The sequence below is a fragment of the Gracilinanus agilis genome, chromosome 4, assembly GCF_016433145.1.
Source record: "Gracilinanus agilis isolate LMUSP501 chromosome 4, AgileGrace, whole genome shotgun sequence".
NCBI classification, from domain to species: domain Eukaryota; kingdom Metazoa; phylum Chordata; class Mammalia; order Didelphimorphia; family Didelphidae; genus Gracilinanus; species Gracilinanus agilis.
Window position 1 is genome coordinate 441,582,790 of NC_058133.1, and position 13,178 is coordinate 441,595,967.

Sequence of the window (13,178 nt, forward strand, 5' to 3'; positions counted from 1 at the left end):
TATATATATATATATATATATATATATATATATATATATATTCCTTGTTCATTTCTATTTAATCAGTTCTCTGGCAGTAGATACACACATGTCATTCTTCCAACAATATTTCTGGGAGGCAGCTGGGTAGCTCAGTGGATTGAGAGCCAGGCCTAGAGATGGGAGGTCCTAGGTTCAAATCTGGCTTCAGACACTTCCCAGCTGTGTGACCCTGGGCAAGTCACTTGACCCCCATTGCCTACACTTACCACTCTTCTGCCTTGGAGCCAATACTCAGTATTGAGTCCAAGATGGAAGGTAAGTGTTTTAAAAATTAAAAACAAAAATAAAAACAATATTTCTATTGTTATATATAATGTCTTCTTGGTTCTGTTCCATTCATTCTTTGTAACTTCATACACATCTTTCCATGTTTTTCCAAAATAATCCTGCTCATCATTTTTTAGGGCGCAGCAGTATTCTATCATAATCATACACCACAATTTATTTAGTCATTCCCCAACTGATGGGCATCCTCTCAATTTAAAGTTTTTTGTTACCACAAATCCAGTATGTCTTGTCTGAAATGAGATTAGCAGAGATTTAGAGTTTGTAATCAGCCGACATGAGACCTTAAGTTTCTCAAGGCATTTTCCTCCCAGCAATCTTGTACATTAGGTAGTCAGTCAACAATCAATTAATAAAATATATTAAGTGTTTACTATGTACCAGGCACTGTGCTAAGTGCTGGAAATACAAAATACATGCAAAACAAATAGTCCTTGCCCTAAATGAACTTATATTTTAATGGGGGAGAGAACACCTCAAAGCCAAACTCGGGATTACACAGCTAATTAGTGTTGCAGTGAAAATGCAGCATAAGTTCTTTGGATTTGCTTCTTCATGGCATTAAGCTGTGGTTTCTTTAATAATGTATAAGAAGGATCTTATGATACTCTAATTCTTTCGTTAGAGTTATAGAGTGGGAAAAGACCTAAATGATTTAGAGGAAAGTGCTGGTCTTTAGAATCAGGTCAGAAGTCCTAGACTTCAGTGATATGTATTACTCTTTTATAGAATAGTTTAAGATTTCCTGAAGCAACTAGGTAGTATAGTGGAGAGCCCCAGGCCTGGAGTTAGGAAGACTTTTCTTTCTAAATTCAAATTTGACCTCAGATTTTTATGTCTGTGACTCTGGGTAAGTCACTTGTCTTTATTGGCCTCAGTTTCCTCATTTGTAAAATGAACTGGAGTAGGGAAATGGCAAAACACTCCAGTATCTTAGCCAAGAAAGCCCCAAGAAGAGTCAGACACAACTGAAAACTACTGAGCAATTAAGATTTCCAATGCTTATCTAACAGCAACCACAGCAGCCGGCTTGGCCCTTATTTGAGAGATGAGAAAGAAGTCTTCAAAAATTTAGATGTCTTATATATATAGTCACAGGGCTAGTAAATATTGGAGCCAGAAATCAAACCCCTCTCTTGCTATTACAAGTCTAGTTCTCTCCTTAACACATCCTACTCAATAAAGGAAAATTCACTAGTTAGTGCTGTGTTGCTTAATACATGTATGTAAATAAGAAATTTCACCTTAATCATTTTTTGTAATGCATATTTTTTGCTTCCAAGGAAGATGTATAAATAATCTTTAAACTATAAATTGTGCAAAGCTAAATGGAAATAAACATTTTGCTGGGTGATATAAAAAATGAAGAAATAAGACACTAATGGATATTATAAAAAAGGAAACTGGTCTGAAGATTCAATTCCAGGTATGGTGCCAAAGGACTTTTGGCTCAGGAATCACAAAGGCATTAAGTTGTGGAAATGTACTCTGAGTTTCTATTCTAATCTCAAAATAATGAATAATGGCATTTATTTTTTTTGCAACTGAAATAAAATCTTTAGAGTCACATAATATGAAGAAACTAAAATGCTTTTCTCTTTCCTACTGAAATCAATAGATTTCAGTCTTTAGTATCCAGATATAATATGTTATTGTTTGATTCTTCCAGGATGGGAAGAAAAAATAAAAACTACATAATTAAGTGATGAGTAGTTGCAAAAGTGATATTTTTGTGTACCCTGGAATCAATAAATCAATTTTTAAAATCAGGAACTGAAGTTTTTTAAAATGTTAATACATGGGAAAACACAAAAGATAAGGGCAGAATTATATTCTAATCAATACAATTTATAAGGTGAAAATTTCATATATACACTAATGGACCAAAACCTTCACAAAAACTGAGGACAACAATTAAATATTTAAAACCAACAGTCCTATCATTTATAGGTCCACAGAAACTACCACAAACGCACAGCTTGTGAGTTAGGATATTCACCAATTCATAACTCATGAATCCCCACCAATGTATTTAAATTTACTAGTCTGCCAAAGAAGACACTTCATTCAAAGCAAAGGCTAAAATAGTATGGCAATACAATAATAATAAGACATTCTTCCCATAAACCTGGAGCTCATTTTCTACCCAGATTCAACCACTCCCTCTGTGGGAAGACTGAGCAAGCAGAGGGCTCACTTATGGGGAACATATGTAGCCAAGGCACACATGGAGGGACAAAAAAGCAGGTTGAATACATGTAGCCAAGTCCCATGAGTTGAGAGGCATCTCATACTTTCATGGTTTCAGAATAATTTTTATCTATATCTGCAAAATCCATGTGGGCAGGGGCAGCTGAGTAGCTCAGTGGATTGAGAGCCAGGTCTAGAGATGGGAGGTCCTGGGTTCAAATCTATACTCAGACACTTCCCAGCTGTGTGACCCTGGGCAAGTCACTTGACCCCCATTGCCTACCCTTACCACTCTTCTGCCATGGAGCCAATACACAGTATTGACTCCAAGACAGAAGGTAAGGGTTTTAAAAAAAAATCCATATGGGCAAACAAAGTTATTTACATGGATTACAAAAGATCCTTGATTTCATTGATTACACCCACCTGTTATTTTGCCCAACAATCTGCCCCTCCTACTGAAACAGTAATCAGGAGGCAGCTGGGATGCCCTGCTTTTTTTTTTTTTAACATTTATTAATATTTATTTTTTAGAAAAGTTAACATGGTTGCATAATTCATGCTCCTACTTTCCCCTTCACCCCCCCCCACCCCGTACTCCCCCCTCCCCCATGGCCGATGCACATTTCCACTGGTTTTAACATGTGTCATTGATCAAGACCTATTTCCAAACTGTTGATATTTGCATTGGTGTGGTAGTTTCGAGTCTACATGGGATGCCCTGCTTTTGAAACCCCGTCCTAGACAATCTGAATTTGTGGCTTGCTGGGAGCAGGGGGGTTGGGGGAGTTCTGGATGAAGCATTAGGAACAGGTCACAGACATGTCCCGTTGCCCAGTGTCTCTTCTCTCGCCATCCTCCTGGCTAGGCTGGACCTGAATGTTTTAAGCACTGCAACCACTCCCTCATGTTAGCAGATGAGTTCAGTCTCCTAGTGCTACAGAAGTTTCACTGCTGTTTGTAATAACTGATTAATATAACTCATTGCAACATGTGCAGACATTTATATTCAGATGAAACTAGTTTGTTCAATCTATTAAATATCTCAGTTAGTTTCCCCAAACCAAAAACTCTCTGACTCTAACGTTGTCAATTTCAGAGCCTCCAGAACAAATACCAGGCTTGAACTTCTGGGGGTTCTGAACTTATTCTGTCAGACTTTGAAATGCACTTGCTGCCTGCACGATGGCAGAAAAAGGGACAGTCACTGTACCTTTCTTTCAATCTCAACCCTTGTATGGTCCCAATTATCCCCTCAAAACCTGATTTCTTCTCTTCTCTAGGTTAGGAATTGGGGGTTGGGGGGGCAGTCAATCATTCAATCACTAAGTGTCTCTGTGGCTAGCTACTGCTAGGAAGGGATACAAACTGCCAAAAAGAGAGAAAGTCCCTGCCTTTGAGAAATCTACATTCTACTAGAAGAAACTATTTAATTCAATTCAATAAACATTTATTAAGTACCCATTAAGTGGGGATACAAATTAGTAACAGTGCTAAGTGCTGGGGATACAAATTAGAAAAAAGAAAGACAGTCCCTAGCCCTTAAAGAGTTTACAGTATAATAGGGGAAGACCAAAGGGGGAGGGGGGCCCCCTGGCTCTGGGTCTGGGTCTTCCTTTCCTAGTTCTAACTAAGCAGAGCTGCAGATGGAAAGTGGAAAGTTAACTGGAGAGGCTAGGTCCTGCCTGGGCCCCTGGAAAGGCTAACTTTGAGAGGAATTTAGTGCTCCAACCTCCAGTCCTCCAGATGGAGGGAAGAGCAAAGAAACTAGAGCGGTTTGCCATGTTCTTCTCCAGTACATTTTATAGACGAAGAAAATGAGGCATAAAGGATTAAGTGACTTGTCCAGAGTCACACAGCTAGTATCTGGGGTTGGATCTAAACCCATGTCTTCCTGATTCTAGGACAGGCACTCTGTGCTTTGCCACTTCCTTGTCCTGGACCAGGTGCTATTCCCTAAGTAAATCTCATTATCTATGGCACCATCCAAAAACATAGGGAGTTCAGGGGTAAACACAATCTCTCTCTCTCTGATTCTCAGAAAGCTGGCTGCTTTTCTCCTCTTAACTGCCTTCTCCTGGGTGCTATGCTGTTTCTCACCTCAAAGCTGAATAAAGTACAAAGTTCTCCTCTGAATTAAAGCTGAACATACTTCCTATATCTTTTCCATATGCAGAAAAGGGCATTGATCCTGAGATCCTATGAGAGTTTATCTAATTTAAGACCTAGTCAACATGTTGATGCACTGGAGAAAAATTCCATCCCTTAAATTTAGGTTTTAAATTTTAAACTAAAACTCAGTAACTTTTTGCATAGCAAGCTATCTTAGTTAGGAAGACTAAATTGTTACTCACCTCTCCAAATGGTATAGTTTTAAAAAACATTATTAATAAGATCATATAGTAAACAGAAAACTCTAGTCAATCCTAGGGTAGAGTGGTAGCCAAAAGAGATCAAGTAACACATAGTTTCTTCTTTCAACTTGGGACATAAATATTCCAAGTGTCTGCTTCTTGTTTTCTGGCTTCATATCAGCAATGTGAAAACTTCATCCATTACATTTGACACTCATAGATGAGGATTACTTTAAAATTCATTCTAACTTTTACATTAGGCAGTTAATTAAGAATGACAATTCTGAATCAGGTGATGTTTTTTATTCGAAGACAACCACTATTTAAAATGGTAGTGCTACTTTTATCTGAATCTAGAGTGTTTTATTGGAAATGATATACTTTACCCTTCCCATTCATGCTTTATTCATTAAGAAGAATGTTCTAATTAAGACCACTGAAAACCCTTGATACTACATATTATAGCTGAGCAGTATGATTTTTCTTAGAAAAGAAGGTTAAGGCTAGATTTTAAAAGAAAGGAAGATAGTAAATGGGAGGAAGTAATTGAGCACTGTTATGTTGTATTAGTTGTATCATTTTCCCATTTCCTTCCTTTCTCAAGACATACTCCAAATATCTCATTAAAGAACAGAGGGCGAGATCCTGAGGACAGATTACATGGTGATGCTGGTCTAGGGGTGTGAATCCTTAGAGCCTTAGCACTGAGCACATAATTAGCATTCCAGCAGACTTAGAATAGGCTTCTAGCTAATAAGAATCCTAAAGGGTAATGGGCAGGTATGGGCAGCATTGAATAGAGTTCAGGACCTTGAGTTAGTTAGGAAGAACTTTTTCCTGAGTTCAAATATGGCCTCAGACACTTACTAGCTGTGTGACCCTGGGCAAGTCACTTAGCCCTGTTGATCTCAGTTTCCTTATCTGTAAATTGAGATGGAGAAAACCACTCTAGTATCTCTGCCAAGAAAACTCCAAATGGGGAAACGAAAAATCAGGCACGACTGAAATGACTGAATATCAACAGCTTGTTTTTTTCAGTCTTTGTCTTCTTCTTCCTCATCCTTTTCCTCTGACAGAAAAAAAAAACAAAACAACTCAGATCCCCAAATCTGAAATGCACTGTTACTTTCCTAGAAGAACAGGAACTGTTGCAAAAATATATCTGTTGTTTCTGAAGTCCTTGAGTTACTTGATCCCTTCCACTGTCTAGCCCTTGTTATAAGTGCCTGATGTTATGAGGAGCTAAAGCTGAATGAGTGTGGAAAATCCCTAAGTATAACACATGAGTTGTGGTAGTGAAACACCAAGGACTCCACCGGAATATTTATAATGAATCTGCTTCACCCAACTTCAGTATAACAGTGTCCCAGTATAGACAATCAAGTGAAGAATCTGTGGTTAAGAATATACAGCTGCTTCTAACTGTCCATCCTGGCTTAATATGGATAATGCTGGTTGACTATGATTTAAACCTTTTGCAGTTGAAAGGAACCTCTTTTTTTCCTCAAATACCCAAGGATATGTTCACTAAATGCTAAGGTAAAAGTGATATTCACTTTAGGTGAGTTTAACGATTTAATAACAACAGGCTTAGGGAGGGAAGCAGGAAAATGATGGGAAGAGGATATAGGAGATCCTTGGCCTAAGCTATTGATGACGAAGTTGATATATGAATTGATATGAATTGAAGGTAATCAGGATATTCAAGTTTGCTAGTTGTTGTTGATTAGTTTGCCAGTTTCCAGCCTGGCAGAGCCAGGCTGCCTCAACCTGAATCAGGTTATTTGATGGTAAATGATATTGCTTCTTGATGAGTGAATTAAACCAGAATGTTTAGTATAGGATAACACAGGATTTGAGACTATGGAAGTGAGCAGTGCTGGTTGCTGGAATCTTCTTGAGTTGGCTTTTGGTCTACCCAAGCCCAACCAAGACCTTCCAGCAATCCCTCTCTCAAAATTGAGATCTCTCTCTCTCAGTTCAAATCCTGCTTTTATACTTTTTTGCACCTGCTGGGCTCTGCCCAGCTTAGTTTATTCCAAGTTCTAAACAGCTAACTGTCAGTCATTTTGCTTTTCATATTGCATTGCAAAATGTCATTACACCCTCCAAAAAGGGGAAGAAAACTAAAGAGAAATAAAAATCAAACCCAGCAATAAGAGATTAAAAAACAAACAATGAACCCATTAAGAGTTATTGTTCCCATGAACAAGATTGTGACTAAGGACCAAAGAGAGCTGCTTGGCAAAATTTCATCCCATTCTAGCAAGTGCTTTAATCAGGTGACTAGTCAGTCACATTCCAGGGTGACAAGCCAGGATATGGTGGAGTGCTCAGGGCACTAGAGTCAGAAATCCTGGCTTAGAATTTCAGCTCTGTTATTTTCTATATGTAGGGAGTCATCTATTCTGTACCTGTTTCCTGACCTGGAAAATGAAGGGAGAGTAACTGGATGAGATTATTCCTCCCCAGCTCTTTATTTATTTAATGTATTTATTTAATTTGTATGTTGTTTCCTCCAAGAGAATGCAAACTCTATCTATGAGGGCAGGGGCTGTCTTTTTCCCTTTTTTGATCCTCAGCATTTAGCACAGTGTCTTGCTCATAGTAAGCCTTAATAAATGTTTTGTTGAGTCAATCAGTCAAGGTTACAAGTATCTAATAAGCTCTTGTTACCATCTGGCACAGTGCTAAGTGTTGGGAAAATCTATAAGAGGAAAAAAAGATGGTCCTTGCCCTTTAAGGAGTTTACATTTTAATTAAGGAAGACAACACATAAAAGAAGCTTCAGGAGGGAGAAGGGAGGAGAGACAGTACCCAGCTGAGGGTATGATGGAGAAATCCACAAGAGAGCAGGAAGGTGGGAAAAGAGATGACTGGCCTGGGTGCCCTTCTTACATAGAGGTTCTGAGAGAAGCCTTCTATCAGCGATTGGCCAACCGATTGACTACGGTTGCTTCTAGATTTTGAAATGAATAGGAGAGTTGGGAAAAATTTAGGAATACAAGAAAAGTATAGGTTGGGGTAGTCAAACCTAGAGAATGACTGAGAAGCCTGTGAGCATTTAGAATATGAGTCTGGAAATAAGTGAGCATTTTAGAGTGCGACTCTCTTCAGGTAGTAAAGGGTAGAGCAAAACCATATATCTAAAAGACAATCAGTGAAGCTGGAGTGAGGACATCTACAATTAACAGGTGTCAGAGATGAGGCAAAAACTAGGGAGATGTAAATATCTGAGGAAGCTGAAAAGAAGTCTGAGGGTCATCCAAGATGGGTCAACCAAAGCCCAAAGTTGCAGTTAGGAGCCAGGAAGCCCCCAGTAGCTGTTAGTGCAGGTTAAAGGAGACAGAATAGACATGAGGTTTTTGCTTCAAGAATCAGAATTATATTGTTTCAGAATCAGCAGAGTCAGCATCTGTTGCCAGGCCTGAATGGACTTTGAAGAAGAATTAAATGATTCAGGCAGTGCTGAAAGCAAAAAGCCATTTTATTTGAGATGTTTAAGGCCCCCAAAGAGAGGACCATGGGGTTTAATTGGAGAGAACCAAGGATGTAGGAACAAGCAAGCAAGACATTTCCTGCCCTCTCGGAACTTACATTCTAATGGGAGAAAACATCACTTAGAGGGAATGTTGGAATTGTATGGTGATGTTTTGGAAATGGCCAGAAAGCAATGTGGAGGCCTGATTCTGGGCAAGATAAGTCAAAAGCTCACTTATCTGAGCCTAGAATCCCAGGGATAGAATGAAATATTTACTCCTGGGGAAACTGGAAAAACTATTTCAAAGAGAAAAACAAACAAATAATCTGGGTAGCAGAATTCAAACATCTTGGTAGCAGAGGATAGTGTGCCAGGCCTGGGGACAGGAAGACCTGAGTTCAAATCCTCCCTTAGATATTTATTAACTATATGACCCTGGGTAAGTCACTTAAGCCTATTTGCCTCAGTTTCCTTATCTGTAAAATGAGCTGGAGAAGGAAATGGCAAACTACTCTAGTGTCTTTGCCAAGAAAACCCTAAATGGGGTTATGGAGAGTCAGAAAATGACTAAACAGTAACAACAAAACAAAAGAAAAATGAACAAATAAGAATCTTTGTCAAAGGGAAGCCCTGCTCTTTGTGAGGAGGTTGGAGTGGAATGGAATGAAATGTTTGATAAGGAAGGGAAGAAGAAAGTCCAATAGATCTTTAGAGCTATGGACAAGGTTCCTCCTATACTGGAGAGCAACTAGACAACATGTTTAGAGTAAGGAAGATCTGAGTTTAAATCCTGCCTTAAATGCCTTTTAGTTGTGACTCGGAACAAGTTACTTTCACCACTCTTGGCCTTAGTTTTCCTCATCTGTAAAATGGAGACAGTGTTAGCATCTACCTCTCAGGGTTGTTGTGAGGATTAAAAGAAGTAATCCTTGCAAATCTTAAAGTAGCATATAAAATGCTAGCTATTATTGTCATTATTATTGCATGGGGCTAGACTTTCTTAGGACAAAGTAGCTTATTATATAACCCAAAGAAAGAAGATGATGATCAACAGGTGGTAATAGGAAAGAGACAACCCTGTACTGGTCAGGAAGAAGAGAATGGTGGAAGAATGGTAGTTGGCAAATACCTGCTGAGTTGTGGCTATATATTCATGTCCTGGCTTGACATGAACAATAGGGAGGTATGTGTCCTGGAGCATGTATCCAAGGTAGGCTAGAAACTTATCTGACCTAGTGTTTCTAGGTCACTTCTGATTATTCATATTGCTCGGAATTAGGAAATCATGAGCAATTCAACTAATCCATGACCTCGTCGGTGTGGCTGCTTCCTCCAATGAAACAGATCTCAGCTTGGTCTTTTAGCATTTCGTTGGGCTCAGTGCTACTCATCTCTAATTCTTCACTCTTACAGGAAGTAAGGACTTCAATAGATCATGGGCTATTGCAATTCTCTCCTAATTAGTGTCCTAGCCTCTGTTTAGTCCATACTGCACACCACTGCAAGATAATCTTTCTAAAAACCTCTTTTTAAAGTAATTTCCCATAGCAACTCTTCTGTTCCAAATTCTTAAATAGCTCCCTATTGTCTACCAAACAGATTAAATACCTTAGTTTGGTGTTCAAATTTTGACATAAACTGACCCTACACCAGTGGTTCCCAAACTTTTTTGGCCTACCACCCCCTTTCCAGAAAAAATATTATTAGCCCCCTGGAAATTAATTTTTTAAAAAATTTTAATAGCAATTAATAGGAAAGATAAATGCACCTGTGGCCATCACTGCCTCCCTGGATTGCTGCAGCACCCACCAGGGGGTGGTAGCACCCATTTTGGGAATCACTGCCCTACACTTTTCCCATTGCCCATCTATACAAACTTTCTATGACCTTGAATGGGGGAAAACCATATTGGTTTCCCTTGAAATTCTATGGTATTTTATTTTATGCAATTAAAAATATTGTTCTGCTAAGGGGTCCACAGGGTTTCACCAGATTGCTAAAGATTTATACCACACAAAAAAGGTTAAGAACTCTAGCTTTAAAGCCTGGTTTAAGTGCCAGTTGTATCAGCAAGTTTTTTTGTTTTTTTTTTCCTAAGCATGGCTTCTCTCCTACTAAGAGAAAGTGAATTCTCTCTTTTCAAGTTTCTTTCCAAATCATTTTGCTAGGACATCTCTCTTGGATTTATGTCACTGTCTTATCTTATCTTATCTAACTTTTGATTTGAAGGCATTGAAAACCTCATTTGCCCTCAAGAATCTCCTGTGCTAGCAATAAAGGTCAGTAACTCCTCTAGAACTAATGGTTTTAGAAATTTGCTTGGAACACCTGAAGAATTGATAAGTAATTTGCCCATGGTTGCTCAGAAATGCAGATATGATAACTTTAATTTTATGCAAAAAAATAATAATATGTTAATAGTTTTCATAGCCTTTCGGATAACAAATATGTCAACTATATTTATTTGGAGACTACTTTCCCAACCAATTATATGCGTATGAATTTTTGTTTGTTTTAGTGAGAAGCAAGAGAGTGTTGTGGAAAGGTCAAAAAGGCCCCACGGGTAGGAGTCAGAAATGTTTTCTAACCCATGTTGTGCAATCTTGGGTCACCTTGGATCCTAATTTTCTTATCTGTAAAAGTGAGGAGCTTGGCTAAATAGAATTTTAAAATTCTATGATTCACCTTCTGTAAGCCATTTTATACATATGTGTTTTTAGAAACATATTTCTAGTTTTAAAAAGTAATGGTATGTGTATACACACCCTTACTTTAATGTGTGGCCACTTCGACTTTGGTCTTTCTAGAGTATAGGGCATATGTGACTAGAAAGAGAAATTTGGGCATATTAAACAGAAAAGGATTAGACTTAGTAACCAGAATGGAAGAAAAATATGGAAAATATAAGGGAGATTGGGTACCTATAGACACGAAGTCAGTGTATTGTTGGAAACCCTTTCTGTCTAGTCGTAGTGGTTTTGTGTTTTGTTTTTGTTTCTTAATGCTGGTTTTAGCTTCAAGAGGAACCCTACTATGAAAAAGAGATAGCCATGGAAACAATAAATATATGGATTAATAATTTTCTCATTATGTCTATCTATGTTTACCAAGCCTTAGGAGCTAAGAGCTTAGCACTCAGGAGAGCAAGGTATAAAGTTAAGGGATAACTCTACCAATGGGGAGCCAATCAAAGACTGAATAAAATGTTATGAGAGCTTTTGATGCAAACTTCTGAAAACTTGAGCCAAAACAAATTGAAGTGGGTGGAACAAGTATATCACACTTTACATTTCTGAGATCTGCGTAAAAGGTCCACAGCTTTGCAGTGCTGCAAGTAAAAAAAAAAGTTATTAAAATTTTTTTCAATTACATGTAAAAGCAAATTTTAGCATTTGTTATTTCAAATGTTAAGCTCCAAATTCTCTCTCTCCTTCCCTGAGATGGCAAGCAATTTGATATAGGTTATACACATGCAGTGATGCAAAACATATTTCCATAGTAGCCATGTTGTGAAAGAAAACACACACCAAAAAGAAATAAAATCACAACTAGAAGAAAGTTTTAAAAAGTATCCTCTGATCTGCATTCATAGTCCATCATTTCTTTCTCTGGAGGTGGATAAAATTTTTCGTCATTAGTTTTTCAGAAGTGAAAAAAAGTTATTTGACCTGCCTAAACTCACATTTGAATTAGTGACAGAGAAAGGATTGAAAGCCAAGTTTCGTGACTCCTCTTTTGAGTGTGTTTGCTCATTGATCTTTTGCTGATATTTTCCCCTGGTTAGGTAATCTTTGGGTAATTGGGGACTAGATGATGAGCTCAGTCCTGAGTATGCTCAGAGTGCTTTTGATGTAATCCCTATGTGGATTTTGGCACAAATATAGACATTCTGTAAGCAGGTCCACTTAATCTAGTGAGAGAAAAAAGAACAATGCTGTAGAGGAAGACTGACATTTGGTCTTACTTTTGAATCTCAGCTGTGCTTCTGACTATAGGTGAAGGAGACTGGATGCCTTCTGAGTTTCAAAAGACCAATAAAGCCAGCTATTCAGTGGTCTGGGAGTAGAGTCTATGCCAGAATTTTTTAAGATAGTTGGTTCAGTTTTGAGACCCTAGGAGCAACCTTCCTTAAGGAAATCGGCCAGTTGTAGCTGAGTTAAAGACTCATTCAGTAGCAATGTGGCATTTGTATGTGAACTTGGTGGGACAAATGCTATGCAAAATCTTTTTAAAGATTGGATTCACACTTCTTCGAGATAGAAGTGTGAAGAGGAAAATGTGCCCCAGAAGTGCTGGGAGGAGGGAGGTTTGATATTTTAAAAATAAATTTCTTTTATTTGAAAGATAAATTGGTACAAAACTAAATGTTGTTAATTGGTTAAATGGAACTGGGGCATTAATAACTGGCAACTAAAAGTGGTAGGATCACACACTAGAATACAGGCTAAAGCTGATAGCATCAGAGAAAGATATACTCAACCTTTTGGGTGTATTCCTAGAACTCTGATGGGGAGATGTAGCTGGAACATCAGGAATAATGAAGTCAGAATATTGGCTACAGTACTATTTTTTTAAATCACCCAAACTTTTCTTTGAAACAAAGGCCCATATTCTTAGTACCAATATTTTTCAGATTACATTGCATGTTTGAGAGTCATGAAACATGGCAGTCTCCAAAGAATGGAAATTGATCAACCATGGAGCAATGGAAAGTGGACTGAAAAGGTTGTAAACACATTACAAGTAAGGAATGACACAGGAGAAGCTGTTATTACTAAGGCTATCCTTTCACTCCATTGTTGTAAAGATATTACTGTAATAAAGTT